At 42.5% G+C, this 12,103-nt stretch overlaps 1 long non-coding RNA gene across 1 annotated transcript in view; it reads right to left on the reverse strand.

The window, feature by feature from the left end:
- The window catches only part of LOC101417749 (uncharacterized), a 47,846-nt gene that overhangs the window by 30,867 nt on the left and 4,876 nt on the right, over positions 1-12,103 (reverse strand). Inside the window, exon 5 of the long non-coding RNA XR_009187593.1 lies at positions 10,795-10,995. This is a non-coding gene — a long non-coding RNA (uncharacterized lncRNA). The remainder of the gene's footprint in view (positions 1-10,794; positions 10,996-12,103) is intronic.

Genomic DNA, 12,103 nt, shown 5'->3' on the forward strand with positions numbered 1-12,103 from the left:
GATTTCTCAGCTTGAACCTAAAATGGAATCCAAGCATGCTGTAGAAATGGTGGTGGGACCACCAGAATGCAATTTGCAGGAAGGCTCCCCCACCCCTAACTGGCCCTGAAGGAGGAAGGGGATAGGGAGGACACCATGAAGTCAGCCATGGACTTGCTTCTGAGTCATGTAGAAAATAAGGCTTTTAGACAGAGACCAAGGAACTGTTTTTAAAATAGAACAATAGAGTTTGTGACTCTTGAGGGCACAAGTAGGGCCTTTTGGAGGTCTGGATGACCCCAGGTGATACTGAGTCAGGGAAAGGGCAATCTTCTCACTTTGGAATGGACTGCAGCAGACTGTTGGTACTTGGAAGGCCAGCAGCTGTGTGAATAGTGGTAGGCAGCACCCTTGCCAGGGACACTGGCTTTCTCTTGGTGGACTACCAGCAACAACAGTTGGGAAACATACATTATGAGCCACTAGAAGTCTTTAAATGCAGGTGATAAAGGTGAGTGGGGTGGGAGAAGAGAAAAACCCTGTGGGTGCAAATGGATGCAACATTGTGGCTATGGTGACTGGTTGGTTTATAGCACCCAGGAGATACCTCCAGGGGATGCCTAGAGTCAGAAAAACTGAGATTTTTTGAGTATGTGGGGGCTGATGTCCTCTAGGAACCTATGGGAAAATGGTTATGATAGGAGACCCTTTTCCACCCATAAATCAGAGAGGTCCGGGAAACACAGGTGTCCCGCTGGAAATGAGAGGCCGAGTAGGACCTTATAGATCATATAGTCCAGCCCTTCACTTGACTGGGAAGGAAGCCAAACCTACACAGAAAGTCCTTTTTTCCAAGAGCACAGCTAAGATGGAGATCTGAATTCTATCTAGCCTTCCTGGCTGGCTCTTGGCACCTAAGGGAGTTTGCCGAACTTACATGCATTGCTATTTCCTTAAGACCACTGAGACTTAGAGGGGCAGACTGGTGCTAAGAGGCCAACAATGCCTCCAACAATCCTGTCTCTCATATTTCCTCCACTGTGCTCTTCCTCCAGCGTAAGGCCCAAGGGGAAACCAAGAAACACAAGCAGGTGCTAAAATGAGTTAGGAGTAGAAGTGGAAGGAAATTACAAAATGGACCACTTCCCAATTTTACCTGGAGGCCCCAGCAAATTTCCTTTGCCTCCTCTAGGTAGGATTCCCTGGTTTTCAATGGGTCTGATGTATATCAACCATATGCCAAAAAACTCCTTTCCTTAATTAAGTGATATGCCCAAATGACCTAATACTTGGGTTTTTGAGCTTTGCTTTGTTTCAAGTAAGGAGCAGAAAGAGTTGAGGAGAGAAGGAAATGAAAAAAAAGGGGGGGGGGGGGAGGGGAGAGAATGGAAAGGAGAGAAGGAAAACAGAGGATGGGGAGAGTGACAAATAAGAGAAAGTAAATGGGAAATAAATACATGCAAAGAAAGAGAGACATAAAGAGGCACATGGAGAGAGAAAAAGAGAGAGCACGCATGGGCCATAAATAGATTGCAGGGTATAAGGAACCAAATATGCTCACTTTCAAGACCTTCTGGGGCCACTGTTTAATAGCATCCAGCCGCCTGGCTGCAGGTGGGCCTCTCACCTGACTCCCATTAGAGTTTCTTGCCTCTGGAAACCAACATGATTTATGGGTCCCTCTGGGCTCATGGCCAGACAGTCACCCCTCCCCACCCACCCATCACATACAGGCTGACCCCAAGTTGCCCTCCTTCGTGCATGTGGTCCAGCAGGTGGATTTGCATTTCTAATGACTTCAGACACCTGTGTTTCCCTGAAGTGATTGCCATGGTGATGGAGAACAGACCCAGGCCTTACACTGGAGGAAGAGCACAGTGGAGGAAATATGAGAGACAGGATTGTTGGAGGCATGAAACATCACTGAAAGTGTGGACCCTGTTAGATTTCATTAACTGTTTATATTTCCCTGGATGCATTCCACTGGTCACCTGCCCAGAAACAATGGGAAACACAAATCTTAAATGAGATCAGACTTTCCTATGAAATATAAGAAGAGTCCAGAGCCAAATTACAGGTAAAAAAGGCCCAATTCACCAGAGGGACATTCATGAGAGACCTGGTATCAACACTGCCCAGGTCCAGTCAGACTTATGGTTGTGCTAAGACCCACTGTGCAGAAGGGGTAAAGTAGGTTTGCAGAGCCCAAGAGAAGCAGGCGTGGACTGGGATTTACGCAGGGCCCCTACCAGATCCCTCCCAACTTCTTCATTCCTTTGGAGAGTAGCATAATTCCCATGATTCCATTTCTGTTGCAGCTCATGGAAACCGAAGAATGAGAGCTTCTGGCCCATGGTCAAGCTAGCAGTGCTAGGGAAAAGAGAAGACTTTGTTGCAAATCCTAAATCCTTCAAGATGCAGTGCAATCCATGCTGTTCACCTCCAAACTGCTTAGCAAAGAGTAACCCCTTCATTTCCAAGAGCATGATTTGAAAACCCTTCCAGTCAATTCAGACTAAATCTGTGGATGCTAGCTCTCAAGGGCCAGTTGCTGCTGTTGCTTAAGGGAACTCTCTTTTAGAGCCCATTGAAAAAACATCTCCCTTCTCTATAAACATTCTAGCCCACGAGCTTGGAGAATGTGAGTTCTGCCCCTCTAAGTCCTTGTTCCTCAAACTCTAGTCCATGCACCAGCATCACTGGCATTATTTGGGACCTCGTTAGAAATGCAGAATCTCGGGTCTCTGCCCCACTTCTATTGCATCAGAATAGTACCATATCAGAGGCTCAACATTGGTCCCTATTTTTGGCAGTTAGGATATTCAGAAGTGGCAGTAGTTATTATAGATCGTTTTGGTAAGTGGAAATCCAGGTCATTTGGTTCATTTGTAACCATAATCTCAGCTACCATGACCATTCTGTTTATGTCCCCATCATGCTGGGTCTGGATGGCAATGACAAACATTGACTAATGTCAACTGCTAAGTCATTTTGTCTACTTGGTTATTCAATACCTCTCCTGTGGTAGACACTTTCTTGTCCATTATCACACTTCCTGATCACAACTGCTGCCCACTTCCATATGTCTATCCACATGCTTCTACTCTAGACTTGTTTATCTATATTCATCCAATCCTTTCATTTTAGGCTATTAGTTGCTGCCCATGGGTCTCTGCATGTATATATTCTCTCCTCAGGACACTTTGCCTTCTACATGAAGCAGATGACTAGGTGCACCACTTGAAGGTTGACCCATTGGAAAGATTTTCTCTCAGCACTGTCTTTCAAGGCCACTCCTGAATGTGGCTGGAATGTCCCCACCATCCATTTTCACTTTGCTCTCACATTCTTATATGTCTCATCCATAACCAAGCTTAGGGTTTTCCTCTTTAGCTAGATGTATTGGGAATCCTTCCCAACCATAAGGCCATATGTATAAGCTGTGAGAGGGGCACTTGGCAACCTTGGAGGATAGTATGCAGTCTTGGGTTCTGGCTCATGAAGTTTGATTTTGCCCTCTGGTCCTGCCTGAAATTGATTCTGGATGACCAATTTCCACCTTAGGATGGACTACTGCTGGGCCTATGCAACTCTGTGACTTGGAAGGAGAGTCTGACAGAACTCAGCTCATGATGGGCAGTTGCATACTTATGGTCACTTGATACCTCATTGTCAACTGTTCCATATCCACCAGGTCCAGTAACACTCTAGATCTGTTTCTCAGAAAGCATATAATTCTCTGCCTCAGCTGACATGTCAGGGGACCAGGGTTCTACATTATGATTTTCCCACAGGGCCTTGCTGTAAGCTCCATACTGCACCTTTTCCCACCACTGACACTTCTAACACCAGAGGGTCTGCCAGATCATATGGTCCAAGTATCAAGGTTATTTGCACCATGCCCTGGAAACTGCTGAAGATCCCTGTATTGCCCCAGACACCAGTCAAAACTAACCACTTTTCAGGTCACCTGGCATATGGGTTAGTGTTTTATTTCTAGGTGTGGAATGTGTTGCCTCCAGAACCCAAAGAGGCCTACCAGACATTGTACTTCTTTGTGGCAGGGGATGCAAAATTCAGCAACTTTCTTTTACATTGGGTGGAATTTCTCAGCACACCCCTGACCACTGGACCCCTAAAACCTTTACCAAAATGACACACCCCTGGATCTTCATAGGATGTATATATCTCCCACCATCTTAAGTGCATTTTCCTTATGAATACCTCTAGTGTGCTAGGCACCTCTTACATTCCCTGCCCTGTCAGTGGTGTAATGGATTTATGTGATATGCTATGGCTTGTCAAGATGGCCCAAATTTCTAAGTTTCTTCTGACTATGTTGTGACAAACAACAGAAGAGCTAACAGACACCTGGGACAGTATTGTATGTATATACTGCTGTCCATGCTATATGAATGTGAATTGTTTCTGATCTTTTTCTCTGGGATGGGAAAGACATCACTGACGTCATACCATGTACCTGAATCCATGTTAATATGCTCTAACAAAGATACCACGTGTGATAAGACATCCATAATTGGAACTACTACTTGGTTGAGTTTGTGATGATCTAGTCATTCTACAGTATACATCTGATTTCTGGAGGAATCATTATGGTGGTTTGAGATATGGAGGTAAGAAAAAGACTATCATTACTGTATCATTATAATCCTTAAGGGTGACACTAATCTCCACCATCCCCCTGGAATATGAGATTGTTTTTAATTCACTATCTTGTAGCAAGAGAGGCAATTAATTCTGAAGTTTCTACTTTGCCTTCCCATAATGATAGTTCTTACTATCATAATGCACAATCCCATTATGAGTTCAACCACTAAGTATGCATGCCAATCCCAATTATATACTCAGGGACCAGGGAAATGATTATGAGGGGTGTTCTCACATAATATACCCATTCCAGCATGCCCACTTCACTGAGCCTTTTAACCATCGCCATCTATTTTGGTATCTTGGGTAGTTCCAGTTTGCCCAGCATAGGCCATTGCTTTCTATGGATTCTAAGAGCTATCCAGTAGCAAGTCTGCCCTTTACCCTGGGGTTCTTTTTTTATTTTTTTAATTTTTTAAATTTAAAAAAATCTTTTATTTCTCACCCACCCCCCCAACCCTGCCAGTTGTCTGCTCTCTGTATCTATGTGCTGCGCGTTCTTTGTCTGCTTCTGTTGTCAGCGGCACGGGAATCTGTGTTTCTTTTTGTTGCGTCATCTTGTTGTGTCAGCTCTCTGTGTGTGCGGTGCCATTCCTGGGCAGGCTGCACTTTCTTTCACGCTGGGCGGTTCTCCTTACGGGGCGCACTCCTTGCACGTGGGGCTCCCCTACACGGGCGACACCCCTGCATGGCAGGGCACTCCTTGCACACATCAGCACAGTGCGTGGGCCAGCTCCACACGGGTCAAGGAGGCCCGGGGTTTGATCCGTGGACCTCCCATATGGTAGACGGATGCCCTAACCACTGGGCCAAGTCCGCTTCCCTACCCTGGGGTTCTTACCAAGGTGTTAAATCCCATGTCCTGAGAGAGTATTCACCCCCCAAATTAACTGTTACTTATCCATTCTTGTGTTTTGAACCCCTTGATCAAGCACCTTCAAAATCCAATCCTGCAGGTGCTTCTCTGGTTCCTACTGCCAGATGCTAGCTAATTCATGCAGGTCCTTTGAGATTGTCTCTTTTCTTATCAGGTCCATCACTCCCCAAACTGGGCTTATGCTGGGGTTTAACCGCCACTGTTGGCCTGGCATCCAGGAGAGGTAGTGGCACGTCTTAAAGAGCATCTGTTCCCTAGCAAGGAAGAGGCCTATGCTGTATCTTCCTATAGGGGCTTCATGAGGATGAGTGAACTACCTCTGCAGGAAAGTCAAAACCACAGTCTTTTGGGGACCTCCACCCAGATGTCTCATTCCCACTGATTTTAACATAAGAGACAAGCCTTGACTAAGCATTCAACTCTCTTTGAAGCTTGGCAACTGTAAATATGAGAACTTAAGTTTGCTCCTTAGCTGTGTCCACTCTGTTTAGAATGCCCTTTCCTTACAAACTCATGTGGGTTTTTTGTTTGTTTGTTTGTTTTTAGTGTGATACATTCATTGTATTTGATGAATACATTTTTGGAGCACTGCTACACAGCATGGATTATAGTTCACATTGTTGTTTACACTCTCCCCAGGACTTCAAATATCCCCTCCTATATTCTCCTTCCCTTCATGTTTTCTGATGAGAAATCCATTGTTTATTGTTAGTAATCCCTGTCAATGAGAAGTCATTTCTCTCTTGCTGCTTTCAAAATCCTTGCCTTGGATCAGGTCTAGTTCCGTGCTGAGTACCCGCTTTTCATGTACCAGATCCCAGGTTTACTCCCTAGTGGCTCCTAAAAAAATCCTTTCCTTCTATTTGGATTTTGACAATTTCACTCTGAAATATCTTAGAGTAGATCTCTTAACATCTATGCTGCTTTATTTTGTGAGGCTTCTTGGATGTAGATATTCAAGTCTTTTATTAGATAATGGGAAGTTTTGTCCGTTATTTCTAGAAATGTTCTTTATTCCACTTTCACTGCCTCTTGTACCTTTGGGACTGAAAATGTGTGTATGTTGGTAAATATCATGGTGTGCCACAGGTCCCTCAGTCTGTGTTCATAATTTTTCATTGTTTTCTACCTGCTCCTCACTCTAGATAACTTCAATTGTTTTTTCTTCCAGGTTAACCGATCTTTCCTCTTGTCTGTTCAAATTTGTTGTGGAGCACTACCTCTAAGTGTTTCATTTCAATGACTCTACTATGCAGAGCAAAAAAAATCCCTTTTTTTTTTTTTTGGTACCATTTGTTTCATTTTTATTTTTTTCATTTTTGTAAATTGCATTTTTTTGAAGATATATACATTACAAAAAAATGTTATATTAAAAAATACAAGAGGTTCCTGTATACCACCCCCCCCACACCCCACTCTTTCCACACCAACAACCTCCCTTATCATTGTGGCACACTCATCGCACTCAGTGAACACATTTTGGGGCACTGCTGTGCTACACAGATAATAGTTTATCCTGTAGTTTGCACTCTCCCTCAGTACATTCAGTGGGTTATGGCAGAATATAAAGTCCACCATCATGTGGTTTTAAAAATATTTTTTTGTCCTTCAAGTCTCAGCTTAAATGTCACCTTCTCAGAGAGACTTATCCTGATACCACAAACTAAAGTACCCTTCTCTGCCACTTTCTATTTCTCTGTTATATTTCTATCATAGCAGTCAAAACTACCTAATATTTTCTTATGTTTACTATGCATCTTTTTATATTTTATTCATATCTTTGCCCAGTAGTATGTAAGTTCTGTAAGAACAGGAATCATTCTGTCTTGCTCCTATGCTATCCCCACTGCCTAGAAAAGTTCCTGTCACATATGAGGAACTCAAAATGTTTTCTTAAATAAATGCATGCATAACTTTTCCTTCTATAAGAAAATATTTTCCTATGAGTCCCCTTCTCAAATCTCCTTTTAACAACTTCTTTAGGACACCATAAAATAGAGATATAATTATAAACAAAATTCAAACATACAAAAAATGTTCAGACAACAACAAAGATTAAATAGTTATTAACATTTTGTTTTAATTGCTTCAGAGTCCTTTTTTGCTTCTGTTATATTTTAGCTAAAATTCCATACTCCATATTTTGCTCCATGTATCTTTTTTCAGAGGTAACTGTTATCATGAAGGTAGTATATAACATTTCTCTATATGCTTAAATAATTTAATATGTGTTTGCATCCATAAACAATATAGGTTGTACTGTACGTTCAAGACTTTTATGTAAGTGCCTTCTTGCTGTGTATATATCTTTTTGTGATTTGGACCTGAGTACTTAAGATTGTTGTGCCACAGAATTAACTAACTCTGGAGATACCCTACCTATGGACCTATTGTTCTATGAGATAATAAAATGCCTTATTGTTTAAACCATTTGTATCTGATTTGTTGTTATGTGCAGCTGAAAACATCCTAATCGTGGTAATCTAATCCTATTAACATTTCTTATTGTTTCCTCCTTAGGCAGTGTCTGGCTCACAGTTTTCATTTGGCTGCAGTTTTCATTTGGCTACAGTTTATAAGGATATAGACAGTGTTCGTTTCTCCATATCGCACATCCTGAAACCTTTTGTATTAGTGATTTATTGCTGTGTAACAAAGCTAGCAATTTAAAACAACAGATTTCTTCTCTCTGTTTTTGAGGATCAGGGATCTGGGAGTAGCTTAGATGGGTGGTTCTGGCTCCGGAGGTCTCCTAGGAGACTACAGTCAAGTTGCTGACTGGGGATGTCGTGTGAAGGGCTGGAGGAGCTACTTCCAAGTTACTTTATGTGACTATCATTAGGAGCCGTTAGTTCCTCCTCATGCGAGCCTCTCCAGAGGGCTGCTCACACAACAGAGCGGTTGGCTTCTTCCACCGTGAGTGGTCGGAGAGAGAGAAGAGATCTCAAGACTGAAGCCATAGTCTTTTTTTTTTTTAGGAGGTACCAGGGATTGAACCCAGGACCTTGTACATGGGAAGCAGGCGCTCAACCACTGAGCAGCTACCTCTGCTCCCCTGCAGTCTTTTGTGTAACCTAATCTCAGAAGTGGCATGCCATCATGTTAGTCATATTCTATTCATTAGAAGCAAGTCATTAAGTTCAGTCCACACTTGGGGAATTACACAAAGCGTGAATATCAGGAGGTAGGGATTGCTGGGGACCATCTTAGCGTCTGCCTACTGCACCTTTTATCTAGATTTTAATTTCCTATCTGCCTGTGAAAATGACCAGGGTTAACCTTCCAGGCAAAACCATCACTTATTTAACTGCACAGAGGGAAAGCAGCAGGAGTTGGCTTAACTAAATCAACCATCATTGATGGTATTCTTTTTCTACCACACGTGTCAGGCTGGCAGAGGGATGCACTTCACTGCCTTGTCCAAGTCCAATTTTGCCTGCCTTTTATTGCCTGTGAGTAGTTCAAAAATCACAGGACGTTGGCAGAAGGAACCCTCAGACACTATGGACCATCCCCATATGGGAGACATTTTCACAGCAGCATGGAATAGTGGAAAGAGCAGAGGTTTTGGAGTAAGGTGGATCTGGGTTTGGAACCTGGCCCCACCACTTAAAAGCTGTGCTATTTCTGGTTATTTTCAGCAAGCTCATTTGAGCTTTTGTGTGTTTTTTTGTTTGTTTGTTTCAGTTTTGTTTTTTACTATAAAATAGGGATAAAAACATTTTTCAATTATTTTTCTGAAGATTAAAGGGATTGTTTAAATGAACCATATAGTAAAGTAGGTGTTCATTAAATGGAAGCTTAGCATTCTGACCCCAGACTTTCTGGTTTCCTCCTGTCCACTGGAAGCTTCTTGTCTGCCTCCTTTGCCTCCTCCTTTGCCAGCTCTTTCTTGTTAAATGTTGATTTCCCATGGGACTCTGTCCTAAGGTCTCCTTTTTTCCCTTCACTCTACCCACTTATTCTGTGTGACTGTATCTACTTCCATGGCTTTAATCTTTCTTCTTACGCAACTAACAGCCACACTTGTATATCCAACAGGTGATACGAGATCATTGCTAAGGAAATTTTCTGAGATCTCTTACATAGCATGTTCCAAAGTAAGATCATTGTCTTAGTTCACTAGGGTTTCTATGACAAATAGCACACAATGGGTTGGCTTAAACAATGGGAACTTATTGGTTTACAGTTTTGGGGGCTAGAAGGCCTTAATAGGTCATTTTTCCAGAATCTGTAGCATTCTGGTGCTGGCTTGCCACAATCCTTAGCATTCCTTGACTTGCTTCTCTGCTTCCATCACGTGGTGACCTGCTCCTTGGTTTCCTCCTGTGCTTTTGTCTGACAGCCTGTGTTTGAATTTCCTCTGCCTATCAGGACTCCAAACATGTGGATTAAGGTCTACCTTGATTCAATTTGTCCTCATCTAAATAGATCCTATTCACAAATGAGTCCATACCTTAACTAAAAATATCTTCAAAAGTCATAATTACAAATAGGCTCACACCCACAGGAACGTGGATTAAGACTTGAGCATCTCTTTTGTTGAGGGTATGATTCAATCTCCAACAACCATCATCTTCACTCCTTCCCCCAATCTCAAATTGACTCTTCCTCTACCACACCACCATGTATCAGCCACCACCCACGGGGTCATCAAACTGGGAGACATCTTTGACTCCTCTCTTGTCATATCCTTCTTCAGTAGTGCATGATCAATTATACACTCGGTCACTGGTCCCACCCTTTTTTAATCTCCTCAGTGCCTCTCAGATCAAGCCACCTCTCTCCATCCTGTTGAATGCAGGATGCAGCCAGTGTGCCAAGTCTGAGTCACAAAGCTGATTCAGCCGCTCTCTAGCCCTTGAATTGTTTCTCATTGTCCTGAGAATAAAGTCATGGCTTTCAAGGCCTGCCTACATCTCCAGTCTTCCTATAGGTGGTTCATCTTCCTCCATGTCTTCTACTTTCCCTACTGTCTGCTTTTCTTTAGGTCTGAAGTTCAGTGTCACTTACTTAGGTAAGTTTTTCTGACCTTCAGATGAGATTGGGCCCCCCTGTTACATGCTCCCAGAATGTTCTGTCCTCACTGGTGTTGCCCAAAACCTTTGCTCAACATCTCACTGGTCTCTTTGCTTTCTGACCTGTAAATCCTTGAGGGCAGGGACCGTATCCGGTTTGTTCATGGCCATATTCCCAGCACCTGAAACTATGTCTGGCACATTAGCCAACTTGCAATAAATTCTTTTAATACATAAATGAATGATCCTTACCTGGTAAGTATTTCCATGGAAGAAGACAAGTTGCTTTATATACATACTCTTCTTATTCTAGTGACTGATGTGGCAAGATTGAACCAGACATTCAATACAAGGGTACCCTAAGGGATCTCCAATCCTGTGACAGGGCCAAATCAGGACGGGCTTCTATTTTTTGTCTTCAGATGAATGCACAGTCTGCTTCTAGACCTCCACCTGGAAGCATAAGTACATAAGGCAATATATTTTTCAGACATGCATTTCCTTCAAATCACTATTGAAACATAACCTAACTTACGTCATCAGACCTGAGGAAAATAGTATACCTAATTTAGTTGGATTTCAGTTAACTATCTAAAGGAAGGATTTTTAAAAAGTTCCAAGATGAGGAGATGTTCATAGATAATAGCTGTAATAGCATTGATTGAGCTCTTATTATATATATCAGCCTCAATTTAATCCTCCCACCAAAATTATAAGGTAGCTATTACCTCCTTCTTTACAGAAAAGGAAACTGAGGTTCAGAGGGGCCAGTCAACTTGCCCAGCAAGTTCACACAACTGGTAGATAGTAGAACCTCAATCCATACTGGGGTCTGTCTGGTCATAGTGCCTTTTTGTTCCACTACACCCACTGCCTTCTCTTGGAGTTATTCTACTCTGTGTTTCCTTCCAATCTTCCTGCCACAATGGCTCAACTGCCTATAACTCTTGATCTAGCCACTTGGATGGTGGTAAATTTTTTTGGCCAGTGTTCTTTGTAAAGCTCTGCAGATTAGTTGCATAGCAGACAACATGGTTTTATTTTAATTGATGTTTATAAATATATATTTGGAAGTCAAAAACAGGTTTCTCCCAGTGATTCAGGAGCACATTGACTATGAAGGAGGGAAGCTTCCAGGCTTTCAGCAACTTGCATCAAGAATGACATAGATAGTTAACCCCATCAGCCATGACCATAACTCCCATGGGTCTCTTTAGCCCTCAAAGGAACCAATATCTGGGGGTTGTATCTGCTTTATCTGTCTCTCTGACTCTGCTCAGTTGTGCATGAGGGCAAACCTTCTGCCAGCCTCCAGACTCTTTTTTAGAAACTCGTAGCCATATAAACTCATTTCTCCTTTCCATTTCCCCCTTACTTTAGGTCAAACAGCATTTTAAAGTCATGGTATTTTATGTAGACATGGATATTCTGCTGATGGCCCCTCTTTGGAAATGGTGTTTATGTGTGATGAATCTGGACTCAGATGGGATCTCCCTTCATAAGACTTTCATGCTAATGTGCTGGAGGTGCAGTTAATGTTGGGGTTTAAGATATATTTAGG

Source organism: Dasypus novemcinctus, chromosome 10 (genome assembly GCF_030445035.2).
Source record: "Dasypus novemcinctus isolate mDasNov1 chromosome 10, mDasNov1.1.hap2, whole genome shotgun sequence".
Classification (NCBI taxonomy): domain Eukaryota; kingdom Metazoa; phylum Chordata; class Mammalia; order Cingulata; family Dasypodidae; genus Dasypus; species Dasypus novemcinctus.